This window comes from Topomyia yanbarensis, chromosome 2, assembly GCF_030247195.1.
Source record: "Topomyia yanbarensis strain Yona2022 chromosome 2, ASM3024719v1, whole genome shotgun sequence".
Lineage (NCBI taxonomy): Eukaryota > Metazoa > Arthropoda > Insecta > Diptera > Culicidae > Topomyia > Topomyia yanbarensis.
Window position 1 is genome coordinate 90,897,432 of NC_080671.1, and position 15,752 is coordinate 90,913,183.

At 36.6% G+C, this 15,752-nt stretch overlaps 1 protein-coding gene across 3 annotated transcripts in view; it reads left to right on the plus strand.

The window, feature by feature from the left end:
• The window catches only part of LOC131678809 (tyrosine-protein kinase Btk29A), a 320,866-nt gene that overhangs the window by 47,259 nt on the left and 257,855 nt on the right, over nt 1-15,752 (plus strand). The window lies entirely within an intron of this gene.

Sequence of the window (15,752 nt, forward strand, 5' to 3'; positions counted from 1 at the left end):
CCCACAGCGCACACAGTAATGGCGTAGCGAAATTTATTGCTATGCAACGCGATAGCTTTCGTTTAAATCGATTTGTCCAATAGACATGACTATACTGAGTGAAGCATTTTACAGAAGCCTTAAATGTCGAATCAATAAACCATGAATATGTAGGAACAAGATAGATTTCCAATCAGTACTAGCCTCACCCGAAAGGACATTTGAATATCTACTGGTCTTTGACGTTTGTCCTTATTTTTATCGAGCAGAGATACGCATATGTTATATTTCCTTCTTTTCAGCATGAGCTAATATGTATAGAAAAATTACTAAAGCATTAAAAATGCTTTAGTAATGAGAGAGTCTTAGTCAGCCCTAGAACTGAAGTTATTGCAATTAGTCTGATTGGATTCCGATGGAGCAGTGCTGCCAGGGAAAGTTTACGTTGATGACGGAAAATGAACTTTTCATAAATCTTCGTTATATTGTAATATTATTGAAAACTGATAAAACTTATCAATTTAGACTGTTTTTGGCTACGTTTTCCACAAAAGTTAACTATTGTAAATATTCTATGAGGATTGTATTGAGCATTGGTAGTTAAAAATTGAGCAGCTTCTAACACTGTGCGGAAGGCACCTAACTTTATGAAAAAAGATTTTTCGTGTTTCGTGACCCCGCCGTCTTCAAGGAAAAATTGTTTTGATACCCTATCTGCACTAGAAAAAAGTTGGGTATGAAAGGGTTAAGCTCTCGATTCGCTCCGAACACAACTTTAATGAAATGAGAAAAATTACATAAAAAACCGCCCAGTTTTTTTAAGGCCACCATTAGTTATGTTATCAAAATCGCTCTAAAATGAGAAGGGTTTAAATTAGATATCTGGCGTTTGTAACAAAGTTATTAAAAATTACTTCTTTTAGGACATATACGTGGAAAGTATCGCACTATCAGAGCTATATTTTGATGTTTTCGGAAATTTGGTATTCTAGGACCACCCTGAAACCGCTTCGGCCAAAAGAAGCAGATGAGCAATCCCATCAAGATTCGTCCAACAATCTTTAAAATCGTGACCGACCGACTTAGATTCAGATAAAATTTTACACGTTTCACCACGTCATTTTCAATCAAGAGTAATTTATATAAAAGGGCATAGAAGTTTTTGCATGCAATATTTCCAAAAAAAGATTGGATCGATTTTCGTATTTTGTACTGCAAAATATCTGGGAAAGAGCTACAGGGAATGAATACTACTGCGCAAAAAAACATATATCGAAAAAAAAATTGTGACATCTCTCACAAAAAATGTATGTCAAAATATTAAATTACAAAAAAAACCTCCTTAATACACTTCAACTATTAAGAAATACAAAGACCTAGGTTGATGGGTTTGATGATAGTGCAAACATCATCAAGCATATTTCGTGCATCAGGCATTTACTTTAAGAAATGGTTATTGCATTACACCATGATAGTGGTGCATCGAGGAAACCGAGATGGCGTATGGGTCTTTTTTATGTTTTGTGTTTTTTATACACCACCAATCCAAACTAATAATTCTAGAGAAAATTTAGAATAGGACGTAAGTAACAATGAGAGATTCTCTTTGGGGTCTTTCTCTTCTGTTCATTACTCGGCCATTTCAACATTTACTACTCTACTCTTTGCATAATATTCTAGTAAAAACCGTCGGCTTTCGATATGTACTGGAAAATTAGTGCAAAGTGTTGTAATGACGTCGTGATAAACGAAAGAGAAAGTAAGCAAAGAGAGGCTCTTAATGTTACTTACGTCCTATTGAAAATTTTCTCTAGAATTAATCACTTGCCTGTGCGCTCTGGCGTGGCCGACTGGTGGGTCGACGTGGATTGCTTTTTGCTGTGGGCCGTTTTTACAAACAATGTTCCTCAGCTTCATGGCGGTGTTCGTGGACACGGCTCGCAGCGGGGATCATTGTGTGTCGAATTATCGGCTTCGTCATCGTGCACAGTCAAATTAAAGAAATGTAAAAGTAGAAGCCTATTTGTATTAGTATGGCAACAAATATAAATTTTAGTACTAGTATATAATTGTTTTGTGCTAGTCGTATGTCTATCTGTGTATGTGTTCGTCTGAGTAGTTGTGACAGCTGGGTCAGGGAATGGATGCAGAGCTGGCGTATATGATACAATAGTAGCTGGTCCTTGCTAGGATTCGTTGGTCGCTTTTTTCTGGTGTTCAATTCAATTGTATTCGATTCGACTCATTCGGGAAGATCGCATTGAATAAATTATGATACGATTAATTCACCGACGCACGTGAATCATCTATTCCCGGTCTGCATAGCATGATGAAATTCTAACAGACTGCAAATATCGTTAACGGTAAATAAATATCATTTGCAGCACGTTAACATACAAATGCTTGAGCTTCGCCTATGCACAACTACGCCCGCAATGTCACAAACATGGAAACACCTCGGTGATTGAGTGAACGTTTTAGCATTTATGATTTGATAAACGCGGTCTCAAGCGCGGACCTTCAAACACATGTGTTCGCGCGTACAAAAGTCTGAGCCACGCGCGCGCTAAGCAGATAGAGACTAACTTGAAATCGAACATGGTGACCAGCACTAAAAGCTCATCGGGTTGAATCGAAGCTTTTAGACTTTTGTTGTGATCAGGGTCTGATTTGATGATGGAGTTGTGTTGACTTTGCTCGACAATAGAGTTAATTTCGGTTATTGCTGCGATAGTGGTAATAACGGAGTTAGCTCGTTGAGTATGGGGCTTGATGACTCCTTCTGATAACTACTAGATATCGGGTTCAATTCCTGATCAATCAAGGATGTTCTCGGATAGGAGTATCCCTTAATTGCCTTGGGTTAATGGTAGGAAACTTTCAATAAAGGTGTCTGATGTGGATGATATAACTCGACCGGACTCTGCACTGCCACTAGGCTCGTCACTGCTCACCTTAGCAGGTGGTAGTACGGATGTCTTGGTCAGGCGGGAGGAGTCTTACAGAGAATTATCGGAAATGGAAGCTATTGGGTTCAATTCCCGATTCTATCAAGTATCTTCCCGGAATGGAAATTTTTTTGATGGACCCTGGTTGTAGGCGAAATATTCGAAATGTATCTGGTTACGTTCTTTTGAAGGAAAGGCTATGTCTGCAAATTGAACCAGTCCGTTTCTTTTTGTTAACTGGTTTTGTTATGGATCAAAATATTAATTATCTTTTAGATAAATCGTTCAGCTCACACCTTTGTGGGGGTATGAGGTGGGACCATCATCAACAATAAAAAATTATAAATCGGTCACGTCCGAAAGTTCCTTATCCTCGGCCCTAGTAGCATAAGTCCATGCCTTCAGGTGGACCATGCGAAAAAATGACACTCATATCCATTAAACAATACGTTCTATGACGACATGACCGGAAACTTTGGTGATTTGGCGAATCTCAGCATTCAGCACGTCAACATACAAACGACCTTTGCGATCATCCACGCACATCAAAGCCCGCGGTCTGGCAAATATGAAAGCACCCCGGTCATTAATAAACTAAGCAGCCTAGGTCCATGCCTTCAGTTACATACACGCTAGCGCAAGCGACAAACACGTTAACATACAAACGCTCGAGTCCTTCACGATCACCCACGAACACCTACGTCCGCGATCTCGCAAACAGGATAACACCCCGGTGACTAAGTCAACGTTTTAGCACTTATGAATGAACTGGTTACGTCCGGATGTCCCTACTCTCGGCCCTAGCAGCCTAAGTTAATGCCTACAGTTGGACCAATAAAATAATGACGCTCACACCATCTACACAACACGTTCCATGGCGATATGACAGGGAACTCTAGTGATATGGAAAAACTCACTTTCTTCTAGCATCTGAGCCGTACATCCAAAATTAAGTATCAGATTCCCGGGCCGTGCGTGATCATCTAAGAACACACACGAATAAGCGAAAGGCACACGGTTATAAAATAGAATTTATACACGCGAAGTTACATACACGTTAGCAGTTGCAACATACAAACGCATAAGCGATCGAACACGTTAACGCCAAACGTTCGTGGCCTTCGCGATTATACACCTATTTGAACCGTACAATGAATATCACATTCAGAATCTCGGCCCGCTGCAATTGGCCTTAACTCTCCGGAAGTCGGGAAAATGGTCCACCGAACGAGCAGCCGTTGCACAGTGGTCGGAAACGCCAAAAACGTGAACTTAATTCACTAGAGGCCAAACCATCGAATATATTGACAGGGTGTCTTTGGAGGAATTGTTCGTATAAATATTCCCCATAATCTGGTAACAATTGAAATTAGACATGGCTTACTATGATCGAACTAAAAAAATAACTTTTTATACTCATGAGGTAGAAAGTTGGTCTTCGACAAAGTTTTAGAAATGTGCATAGTGAAGAATTTTGTTGAAGAACTTGGGGTTGTAGGACAAAAGGTTATCGATTTATAAGGCGTTTTCTATGGCAACCCCCTTAGTACTAGTTTTTTAATATAACTTTTTTCATTGTGACTTTTCGTACAAACTATGTTCAAGACAAATGTGTATGTATCAAAGCTACATCATATTGTCGAAGACTGTATGTAAAAATACTGATTCGTTTCAAAGTTATTGAAGCTTTTTATATTTTTTACGCCAACTTCAACTACGTATAAGAAAGAAAGGTGCAAACCAAAATGCATGAATAGGCACTTTTTTCACTGTCTAAACTATGCACAATAAAGCTAAGAAGGTTTTGTGCGTGGCACTCTGGAACCCTTTGAATAGGGTAAGCTTACTTTAGCATGTTTTTTTTAGCTTTTTCATACAAAAATCAGCAAAAAAAAAATTTTCCATTTTTTTCCGTAAAATTTAGTAATTAATGGTATGACATCCTTTTGTAAGCATTAAATTCATTATGGCATGTCTATTTGAGTATATATTAGTTTGGGATCTCCAATGATATTAAAAACTTCACATTTTTGCTTCCACGTTTATAAAATCTGAAATATTCAGGTATAAGTGAAAATATTACTTGTATTTGAATATCAAACCAAAAATTTCAAAAATTGGGGCGAAAAAATTAAAAAAAAATTTTTTGTTGTTTTTTGTATGGAAAAAGTAAAAAAACATGATAAAGTAAACTTACCCTATTCATAGGATTCTTCCCTATTCATAGTTACCTTCATAGCTTTATTGTGCATAGTCTGGGCAGTGAAAAAGTGCCTGTTCGTGCATTTTGGTTTACACCTTCTTTTCTTATGCGTAGTTGAAGTTGGTATAAAAAAATGTAAAAATCTTCAATAACTTTAAAACGAATCAGTATTTTTACATACAGTCTTCGACAATACGATGTAGTTTTGATACCTACACATTTGTCTTGAACATTGTTTGCACGAAAAGTCACAATAAAAAAAGTTATAATAAAAAAACTAGATTCAAGGGGGTTGCCATAGAAAACGCCCTATAAATCGATAACATTTAGTCCTACAACCTCAAGTTCTTCAACAAAATTCTTCACTATGAGCATTTCTAAAACTTTGTCATAGACACAAACTTTCTATCTCGCCAGTATAAAAAGTTATTTTTTTTAGTTCGATCATAGTAAGCCATGTCTAATTTCAATTGTAATCAGATTGTGTGGAATATTTATACGAACATTTCTTTCAAAGACACCCTGTGAATATATTCGATGGTTTGGCCTCTAGTGAATTAAGTTCACGTTTTTGGCGTTTCCGACCACTGTGCGTTGGTGCCCTAACACGATTTAGACTTCCGAAAGGTTAAGCAGTGTTTTGGTGACATTTCCCGTCTCGTCTGCAAATGTAGTGAGTGATTCAGTTCCAGTGGGACAACTCTCGAAAAAAGACTATGACCGGTGTGTATAGAAATACCGAAATAACTGGTTTTAATAAATATAATCTTGCAGAAGATAGTAAAACTTGTTGCCCAACCAACAGCCTACAGTATATTCTACTTCACTACAGTTATGACTCTGACATTACTCATCCATCGTTTTATTTATTCTTTGCCATTTTTAAATGATTGAGCATTTGATTTCATGGTAATGTCTTGGAATATCGTGTTCTTGGTTCCCAGACTCCCCCTTATTTTCGTGAAAATTTCAAAGCAAGCTCAAATACCAAATTTCGCATAATTTGGATAATTTTTTACCCCCGTCCACTTCGATTGAAGTTTCATCGCACAGTGTTTTAAAACGTCGTTTTCGTGCTCAAAATTAGAGCGTCTAAACCGTTTACTTTAGAAGGATAGTTTGTTTGGAGAAGTTGTATTGCCTCTTACAGGAATACACGATTCAGTGATTAGTTCACCTACAAGTGACACTGTATTTATTTTCCATAGCATTTTAGATAGAGATTTTATGTGAAGACATAAGTTGTAGCTTATGTTATTGCAACAAATTAATACTTCTTAAGTTATGGATTATTTTATATGCAAGACTCCTTAAAATTAGATTTTCATGATAACTTTATTCGCCATTCTTTTACGTTCTTTCCATTTTCTACAAAGTTGTTTGCTTTATCAAAATACTTATTTTTGCACAACAAATAAGGTTATCTGTTGAATTTAAAAAGATATTTCAAATTTTCCGATAGTTTTAGGATTAGTGCCAGCTTTGTTCCTGCCTATAGCAGTAGAGTTGCTAGTCTAACCGAGACTCCCTGAGTGTTATGTTCAAAATAAAATGCCATTGCAGTGGTATAAAATGTAACATCTAGGAGCACTGCAGTACACAGCTTCAATTTGTCATGTGAAGTGTCTATCTAAATTATAATGGAAAATAAATGTTTGTATGTCATTTGTATGTCACTTGTAGGTTAATTAATCTTTGAACCGTGATTTCCTGTAGAAGTGGGGGTGCAGAAAGAAGTAAGAAAAAAAAATATATATTTCCACGCCCGATGGAACCCGGACTTCAAACACGTTTGCCTCTTTTTTAATGATTTTCAAAACGTTGTGCACTTTTTTTGAGATCTAACTTTGGCACACTTATTGTAAAAATGAAAACCTCTCTTTTAGTTTTTATTCTTTTTGGAATCGAGAATTTTTTTTATTATTTTATCCTGTTGTTTTTTAACCAACCAACTTCACCTTATTGACAAAATTGTACAGAACTAATATTGAAGAAAATTTAACCCCTCGGTCAGTCACCCTTGTTATTATTCTTACCGATGACCACCGTTAGTCTTTCGGGTGGTCCATACCATCGGACCCAAAATGATCCGTCCCATAGAACGGCTCAAATTATAGATTCAATTATTTTATTTTCATTTCATTTAAACTTTTCTGTGGTTTTTGGTCTAATTTTTCGGCATTCATCTTCGATACAGATCAAAAGCTGTGCCGGTACTAAAATGCCCCGTCAGAGTCTGCGCGATGTACGCTTGGATCTTTTTTCAGCCTAAACTAACAGAAGGGGTCCAACATGCCGAAGAAGAGAACACGGAGCACATCTAACACATTCGTAATGGGACCCATTTTTAACATGTTCTGTGGCGCAAAAGAATGTGGGCCTCTTGAAATATGGCTGATACATGCCGTATGTGTGACGGTTGCATATGTTTTCTGTTTCGGGAGCACTGATCTTTTGTCACGTCGGAATGCACAATTTGTCTTTTTTACCCGACCTTGATGGATAGTTGAAACTGTTTATAATTAGGATGTATTCATGGGTGTCTGGGTAAATTAATAGGTCTTTATTACTTTGAATGAATCATCAAAATCTTCACGTGTATCTTCAGAATTCTTTAGCGAACGATGACAACAGAATAAAATGGGTGCATTTTGAAACATTATTCCGCGGCCCAGTGACGATGTTTCCAAGAGAGGTGTAAAAATAGTTTGTATGGATCATGTTCTTGAGATATCTTTTCGATTAGGATTGGGCTCGGAGTATTTTTTGGATTCCTGGGGATAATGAACTGTCAAGCGCTAAGGTTTTATCGAAGGTTACCAGCTATGTTGTTTGATCATGTGCTGTATAACAAAACGTCATCCGTAGGTAATACACAATTATAAAAAAGTAAGTGTGCTGTGTGCGCAATTAAAATGATGAAACATGTTTCATTTTATCTCCAGCGGGCCGTTTTTAATATTTTAATATTTTGGCTATAAAAATATTTACCACGTGAATTCTTTGGCACAGTGGAAAATGCAGTTTTAATGAGGAATTTTATATACATGATGAAGTAAATGGTAAAGAAGAGGAATTTTCTATACATCATGAAGTAAACAATTTCTGTTTAATATCTCAATAAGCTGTATACGTAGAGCTAGTGTGTATTCTACAAAGTTTCTTGTCATAACATTCACAACAACTTTGCTGAAGAGTAAATTTTCGTTTCCTTACAGGAGGATTGAACTTCAAACTTATTACATATACATTAGGATGCCAGTTATTTTAGCGATTTTGGAACGTTGTTCTTAGCTGATAGCAGGATTTTTCAAAGAATAAAACAATTTTGGATGAAATTTGAGTAAAAATGGAATATAGGAAATACATGTCAATTTAGAATTTATTCAAAATGCTCGATTTATTTCGAAGCTTAGTAGAGTTGTATCATATTATGTATTATCGTCAACTTGAATTACATAATCATGCAGTTCGTGAAATTGGCCAAACTTGCGCCCACCAGCGGTAATTGATACTAAGTCTTTCCGTATTAGACCAAGTATTCACGAGGTAAAGTTACTAATGTTGAAAATCGTAGGCTTATGGAAGCTGTCTTTTCAACAGATTAGTTCAGGAAAAAAATCGTTTTGTGTAATAACCTATAACACGTCATTGAGATTAGATCCCCGTGGAAAATCCTCTTAATTTATAAACGGTCAAAAAATATATTTATAGGTACTATACTTAATGGACCGTTCTTTTATTTACGCTGTGTGCGATGAACATTTCGAATTAGGTTTTAGACGGTTATGATATCGATTGCTTTTAAACTTTTAATTTACTGATATAAACATGTGTAACGACCGCTTTGGCTTTGTTTGAATGGATTGCAGGCCAACACCTCCGGCTCTAGTTTCGGTTTGCCGAAATATTGAACATCGTCTGGCGTTGCTTCAATATTGTCAGTATAATAGCCTTCGTTTACACTTAATTTACGGTGCATAAATGTAAAGTTTCACTGGCCAAAATGATGAATTTTCCATTCGTGTTTACGGTGATGTGTACGGAAGCAAATTGGTATTTTTTTCGGGTTGTTTCGTTGTATAATTTAGTGCTCGTTGACTTTTATGATGAATTGTGTTGTTTTTTTTCAAAATACAGTACAACTTACAAAGATGTATAATGTTTTCAAAGTTGTTCTTTTTTTCAAGGTAAAATATAAATGCTTTTCAATATATCGAGTACAAATCAAAAAGGTGTATCCAATTGTCAACCTCTCTCAAAGCCCTTTCCGAAAAATAAAATAGAATTACATTTCATCAAGTAGAACCAGAGTTAGAGAGATTTTAAAATTTCGTCCTATTTCTTCGGACCAATTTACAATGCCCGTCTTACCTCACTTCCCCTCAAAGTAGGATTCTAATGATCGAAGTCCATCCTATATATGCACAAACAAACGGTGAAATTTTCATCAAAACTGGAGAACTTAAATGCGACCAGTAACATATTTTTGAAAAACTGGCTCCTAACAATATGGATATTTTTAGAACGGGTTTGACGAGTCGATGATGAAAATCGATGAGTGACGTCATTTTGAAGGCCAAGATAGCAACTACCGGTTGAGCCTAATGTTCTATAACCATGTCACCACTGTATAGATTCCTGTACATCTACTATATAAGTACCCCATTCCGAAAATACCTATATTGTTGAGGTTATAGAGAATTTATCTAAACCGGAAGTTACCATCTTGAATTGTGAAATGGCTTCAGACATCGACTCCCGTCATCTACTCGTCAACCTCATTCCGAAAATATCCATTTAACCGGAAATTGCTATCCTGGTTTCAAAAATGGCTTTCGAAATCGATTTCCTTCATCTTTCATCCCATTCGAAAAATTCCCACATTTTTTTAGGTTATAGAGAATTTATCTAAACCAGAAGTCGCCATCTTGGTTTTAAAAATGGTTGCCTACGTTAATTTCCGTCATCTGCTCGGCAATCCTATTCTGAAAATACCGAAGTTATTTAGATTTTATCTAAACCGCAAGTTGCCTTCTTGGATTATGGCTTCCGACATCGATTTCCGTCATGTAATCGTCAACCCCATGCCAACGATACCAAACTTTTATTAGTAATAGCTAGCTAAGAATATGTTAAATTGTATACAACTACATACGGTAATGTACATACTAAAACTGTACTACTACTGTAGTTTTTTATTTCGAATTTATTTAGTAAAAAAAAGTTACGTGGGTCGAATATTACGTAAAAGAGAGTTCATAAATAGAGGTTTTAGTGTAGAATTAAATATACCTGTTTCTTTATTTGGGCTAGTGTCACAAACACGACCTTGCAAAACCATATATTTACCAACATGTCACATTCCACGTTAGATGTAAACTATTTTTAATTTTTTTCGAAAATTCTTTCTCGTTCTCTTTGGCAAAAATAATCGACAAGAAATGCGAGAAAGATTTATTAAAAAATCTTTGTGTCACTTTGTGGAACAACTTTGTCCAATTTCCTCGACTCAAATGGAAGTCTTAAACAAAGTTGTTTGTAATAACACTAGCTACCTAACTTGAAAATTTGAGTCATCCAGATTCATGGTATAATGTTTATTGTATTTTTAATTTGATATGTTTTGCCATTCATATAAACTTCTGCGATAAAAATTAGCTCGACTTACACTTGACGCATTTCTTTTAATAATGCATTTAATAAACATGAAATCTCTCATTTTGTGAGTGTGTACAGGGTGCGCCTTATGGATGTATCCTATTTCAACATTGAACAACTCCGCCATTTTCCAGCCGATTTTGACAGATAAAGACAATTCTGAAACGTCATTTAGTGTCATTTTAGCTATGAGAAGAACGCACTGACATCGTAGCGCTTTATATTGAAAACGATCGTTCAATAGTGAACACTGCGCGTGCTTATTGTAAACATAACCTTTCTATATGAGAAAGGCAAAAACATGGCAGGTATTCGGCGCCTACAAACAAGACAATCCGTAATTTGGTGAAGAAGGGTTACTGAAAAAGTAAAGTTTATTCTAGCAAACCTAAGAACCATGACGAACTCAAAGCTAATATACGAGCTGAAATTGCTGCGATTAAGCCCGAAGTGCTGTTCAATGTCTTTTGCTGCTTTTTGTGTATCAAATGGGGGTGATCATTTAATCTACGTTGTATTCTAAACCTGGTTTATAATAAGGGACATAAAATATTCTAAAAAAACTTGTTTACTTGTGCAAATCGGCTGAAAAATGGTGGAGTTGTTCAATGTTGAAAAAGGATACATCCAGCTGGCGCACCCTGTATGTGCAGAATGATGCCTCTATTTTGATTATAACATTTTCAGTGATTAAAATTGCGTCAGAGCAAGTATCACACCAAAATGTTGCTCGCGCACCGCAAAAATCCTAACTACTCGCACGCGAAGTTAACGAAGTGTAAAATTAACTGTTACCAACGTAAGAAAAGAGTTCGTGGAACGCTTGTCGACAGTAGGGCATTGCAAAAAAAAGTTTTTTTTTGAATTCTCAAGGGCCCCCCTCTCATATTGTAACAAATGTCAAAGTAAGCTCAGATGTCAAATTTCACATCATTTGGACAATTCTAGACCCCCGCATACCTCGCTTGAAATTTTTAAAATTTATACTATGGGAAAAAATGAAGGAAAAATATATTAAATGATGCTATAACTTTTTAAGTAGCACTCAGAAAATTACAATTTATACCTCTTTTTAAAGGAAATAACCTTAGTATTTGAATGGAGATATTTTTTTATCGAAAAATACGGGAAAGTGGGGTACTGGGTCATTTTGTCCCCAAAATCCTCTATTTTTAATATTTTTTCTGCTCCGTGATGCAATTCATACATATTTTGCAGTTTTTCTAATGTGAAAAAATCTCAGAGATCGAACGGAGCCTTTTTGACCTTTGTCCGAATACGAGAAGCTAGGGTTATAGAGCCTTTTGTCATTCATATTAAATTTGATCATTTTCTCGTTCATATATCTAGCGTTCTTCTATTAATTTTTTTATTTGAACGTAAAAAATTCTTAGGAATAAATTAAAAATAGATTCGCTACCGGTAAAATTCAGAAACATGTTTTCATGTGATTCCTAAGAATATTTCACACTAAAAGTAGTAAATTTATTATTAATTTATTGTTAAATGGAGTTGATATGAGTGATATAATGATATAAATGTGAAATCGAGACCAAACGTCAGAAAATTTAATATTTATGAATTTTACCGGTAACGATTTTTTTTATTTTGTTCCTAAGATTTTTCCACGTTTAACAAGGTACAGTTCATTAAAATTGAGTGAAGAATAATAGAGATATATGCAATAGAGAATGATAAAATTTAATATGAATGACAAAAGGCCCTATAACCCCAACTTCCCATATTCGGACAAAAGTCAAAAAGGTACCGTTCGATTTCTGAGATTTTCTCACATTAGAAAAACTGCAAAATATGTATGAGTTGCATCACGGAGCAGAAATTTTTTTGAAAATAGTGTATTTTGGGGATAAAATGGCCAAGTGCCCCACTTTCCCGTATATTTCGAGAAACAAAAATATCTCCATTCAAATAATAAGGTTATTCCATTTAAAAAAGGTATGAATTGTAATTTTCTGAGTGCTATTTCAAAAGTTATAGCATTTAATATATTTTTCCTCCGTTTTTCCCATAGTATCAATTTTAAAAATTTCAAGCGAAGTGGGCGGGGGTCTAGAATTGTCCAAATGATGTGAAATTTGACATTTTTCACGATATGAGAGGGAGGGCCTTTGAGAATTAAAAAAAAACTTTTTTTTTTGCAATGCCCTAGTCGACAGCCTAGAATCCTGAATCGGGCAGAAATCATAAGCCGAACAACAACAATTAAGGTACCCAGCGATTTCAAACGGAACCCCATTCTCTCCGTTTAAGATGTCGCAAAGAATTTGAACTGTTGTGTACAACATTGCATGGAACTAAAAAAGAGCCCGGTTTTCGCTTTATAAGAATGTGGCTGCAAATCGTGACGATCAAACCAACAAGACGGTAAAAACTGAGCCCGGGAAGCTGTATACGACGATGCTGCCGATTGCGCGATAAGGGGCGTCGAGACAGACTTCAATTAGCTTTCTGGACAGGAGTTTTATACGGGAACCGGAAGGATAAAGGTGGCAGATATTTTCAAACATGAAACAGCCTACATTCGCAAAGAAATAGCTCGTTTGGCAGGCTATCTGTACCTGTAGCTCGAAAAACGATAAATTTATTGAAATCGAGACCGTAGACCCGAGAATTTACGTGAGCGATGGTCTGGAAAAACATCTGTTGCCTTTCTTGAAGCACGACGATTGTTCCGTGCGTTTTTGGTCGGATTTCGCATTTCGCCATCACAAAAAAAGTATTATGGAGTGGTAAACTGCCAATAACGTGCAGGTGTGCCCAAGAACAAGTACTATTCCAACACGCCGTCCAATCAAGAATCATAGGAAAATCATTAAGTGGAACCTGGAGAGAATTTGGATAAAAAGTTAGAAGCGAGAAGCAGTAGGGGAAAGAGGGTAACAGTGGAACTATGAAAACAATACGTTTTCATAGTTCCACTGTTACCCTCTTTCCCCTACAAGGCAAATTGGCGTTCTAAGATGAGCAAAGTGGGATGAATCTGATGACAGAAGTTAAACGAAAGGCCCGACAAATCGGATTCGATCAGCTTAGCTGTATATATGTTTTCTCTATTAAAACTATTAACTATAAAAATGCTCGTATTTGGCACGATACTTCTAGAACTCATTAACTTACAAATGAACGTTGTCGCGAAAAAAGTCAATTGGGTAACTAGCCTATTTTTGCTTTGTTTCTATTGTCATGCTACCTATTTTCAGCCGTTGGCTAGGGGAGCGTCTGTCGCAATCGGTTAAATGGTAGGACGATAATTGAGGGTTCTCGATACGAGTTTTCATTGCGCTTTATCAGAAGCATTTCACCGTTTTCAGGCCAATTTTGCTATGACGTTGGTTCCTAAGAACGAAGCAAAGATGTTGATGCCAATTTATACGCATTCCATCGATTGTAGGCCGAGCAACTAACGAAATAGTGCGGCATCTTGCTTAATAGGGTCAAACTAGGTTCTTTACCTATATTGTGCCGGTCTATTACGCCGCCACCGAAGAAAAAGGAAATCTTTACAATTCCAGTCCAAATGTCGGAAATGTTATTTTCGAGCAAAGAAAGAGGAACGATGTGCGCTGCAATCATTTTCAATTGTGCATACAACATATCTCGAGAGGTATATTTTCATTCAGAGTTGATTGAATTTCCCACTGACTGGGAATGTTGATTCAAACTATTTTTAGATGTAATGGAACGAACGCAACGATCTACTACAATCCGAGCTGGGAATTTCCATCACTTTCACTTGTGCTGCGTGTTTGAAGGATTAGAGAACCTTATTAGAATGATGAAGGCAATCATTTACCTTGTCGGCTTTCGCGGTCTATTAGTCAAATTAGGATTGGAATAGATATTTCGGTTCGGCGTGTTTTGAGTACACGGTAGAATTGTGGACGTTTCGTCGATCTTTAGTAAAACATTTCTACGGAATGCGTAGCAAATTACGAAAAGAAACTTTACTGATACGAGTACAGGTCTGCTCAAAAAATATAATATTGTTTCCATCATCTAATTCAAAAAATTCCTCAGTAACACTATGTCCGTTGAATGTTTGAAGGTGGAAAAATTTGCCATCCGTCACCACCGGGGAGGAAAACTAGGCCACTCGGTTTCCCATCATAACGCTCAGCGGTCAACGAAAATAACAGATGACTTCTTTCAGATCAGAGACCTTCGATGCGCATCTCTCGGGAGAAAATAAATCAATTTCTTTTGTGCGGAAGGAAGACAAAGCCTTTCTTCAATTCAAGCTTCTTCAGACGCTTGTTGGGTGCAGCCCGTTGTGGCCTTTGTCTAGCGCAGCGACTTGGCGGCCCTTACAAAATCTTCCTCATAAGCGCATATCTTTGGGCCTCGTGTTTTGTAACCGGGGGCTACCACACAACCACAGCTTTCAGTCACCGGGTATTGAGACCTCGTTCGAGGGTGGCACAGGGGGCAAGCACTTGTGGGTGCACGGGTTGAGTTTTAAGCTAAATGGAACATAACAATACCGATGATGATTTATATGGGACTACAAATCTAGTGACATGACAAAGTATAGAAAAGTAGTCGAACGATCGTTTGAATGGAACCTGTACGGTATTTGGGCTTGACGAGAATGTTCGGAACCTGGAAAGATGAATGGAATATCTGGAGAAAGGGTCACCGTTTCTAATTGGCTTTATGCTTTGAGCTAAATTTTATTGTGTGAAAAATGAAACCGTGGTACCGTAGCGAGAAATGTGGCACGTCTCAATTTAGAATCGTTTGTATCACATTATGATGCTGAGATATTGATCATCATTTTTTTATGTATCATATTGATCTCTTTTGTGTTTCGTTTAAATCGCGATTAATCATCGTTTGGGGCATAGTTTGCGGAGATGTGTAGTGCGAGAACAATCCAAAACTGGAATGATCAAATAGGATTTCAAGAAAAAAATTGGTAAACCTTGTTGAAAACAGATCTT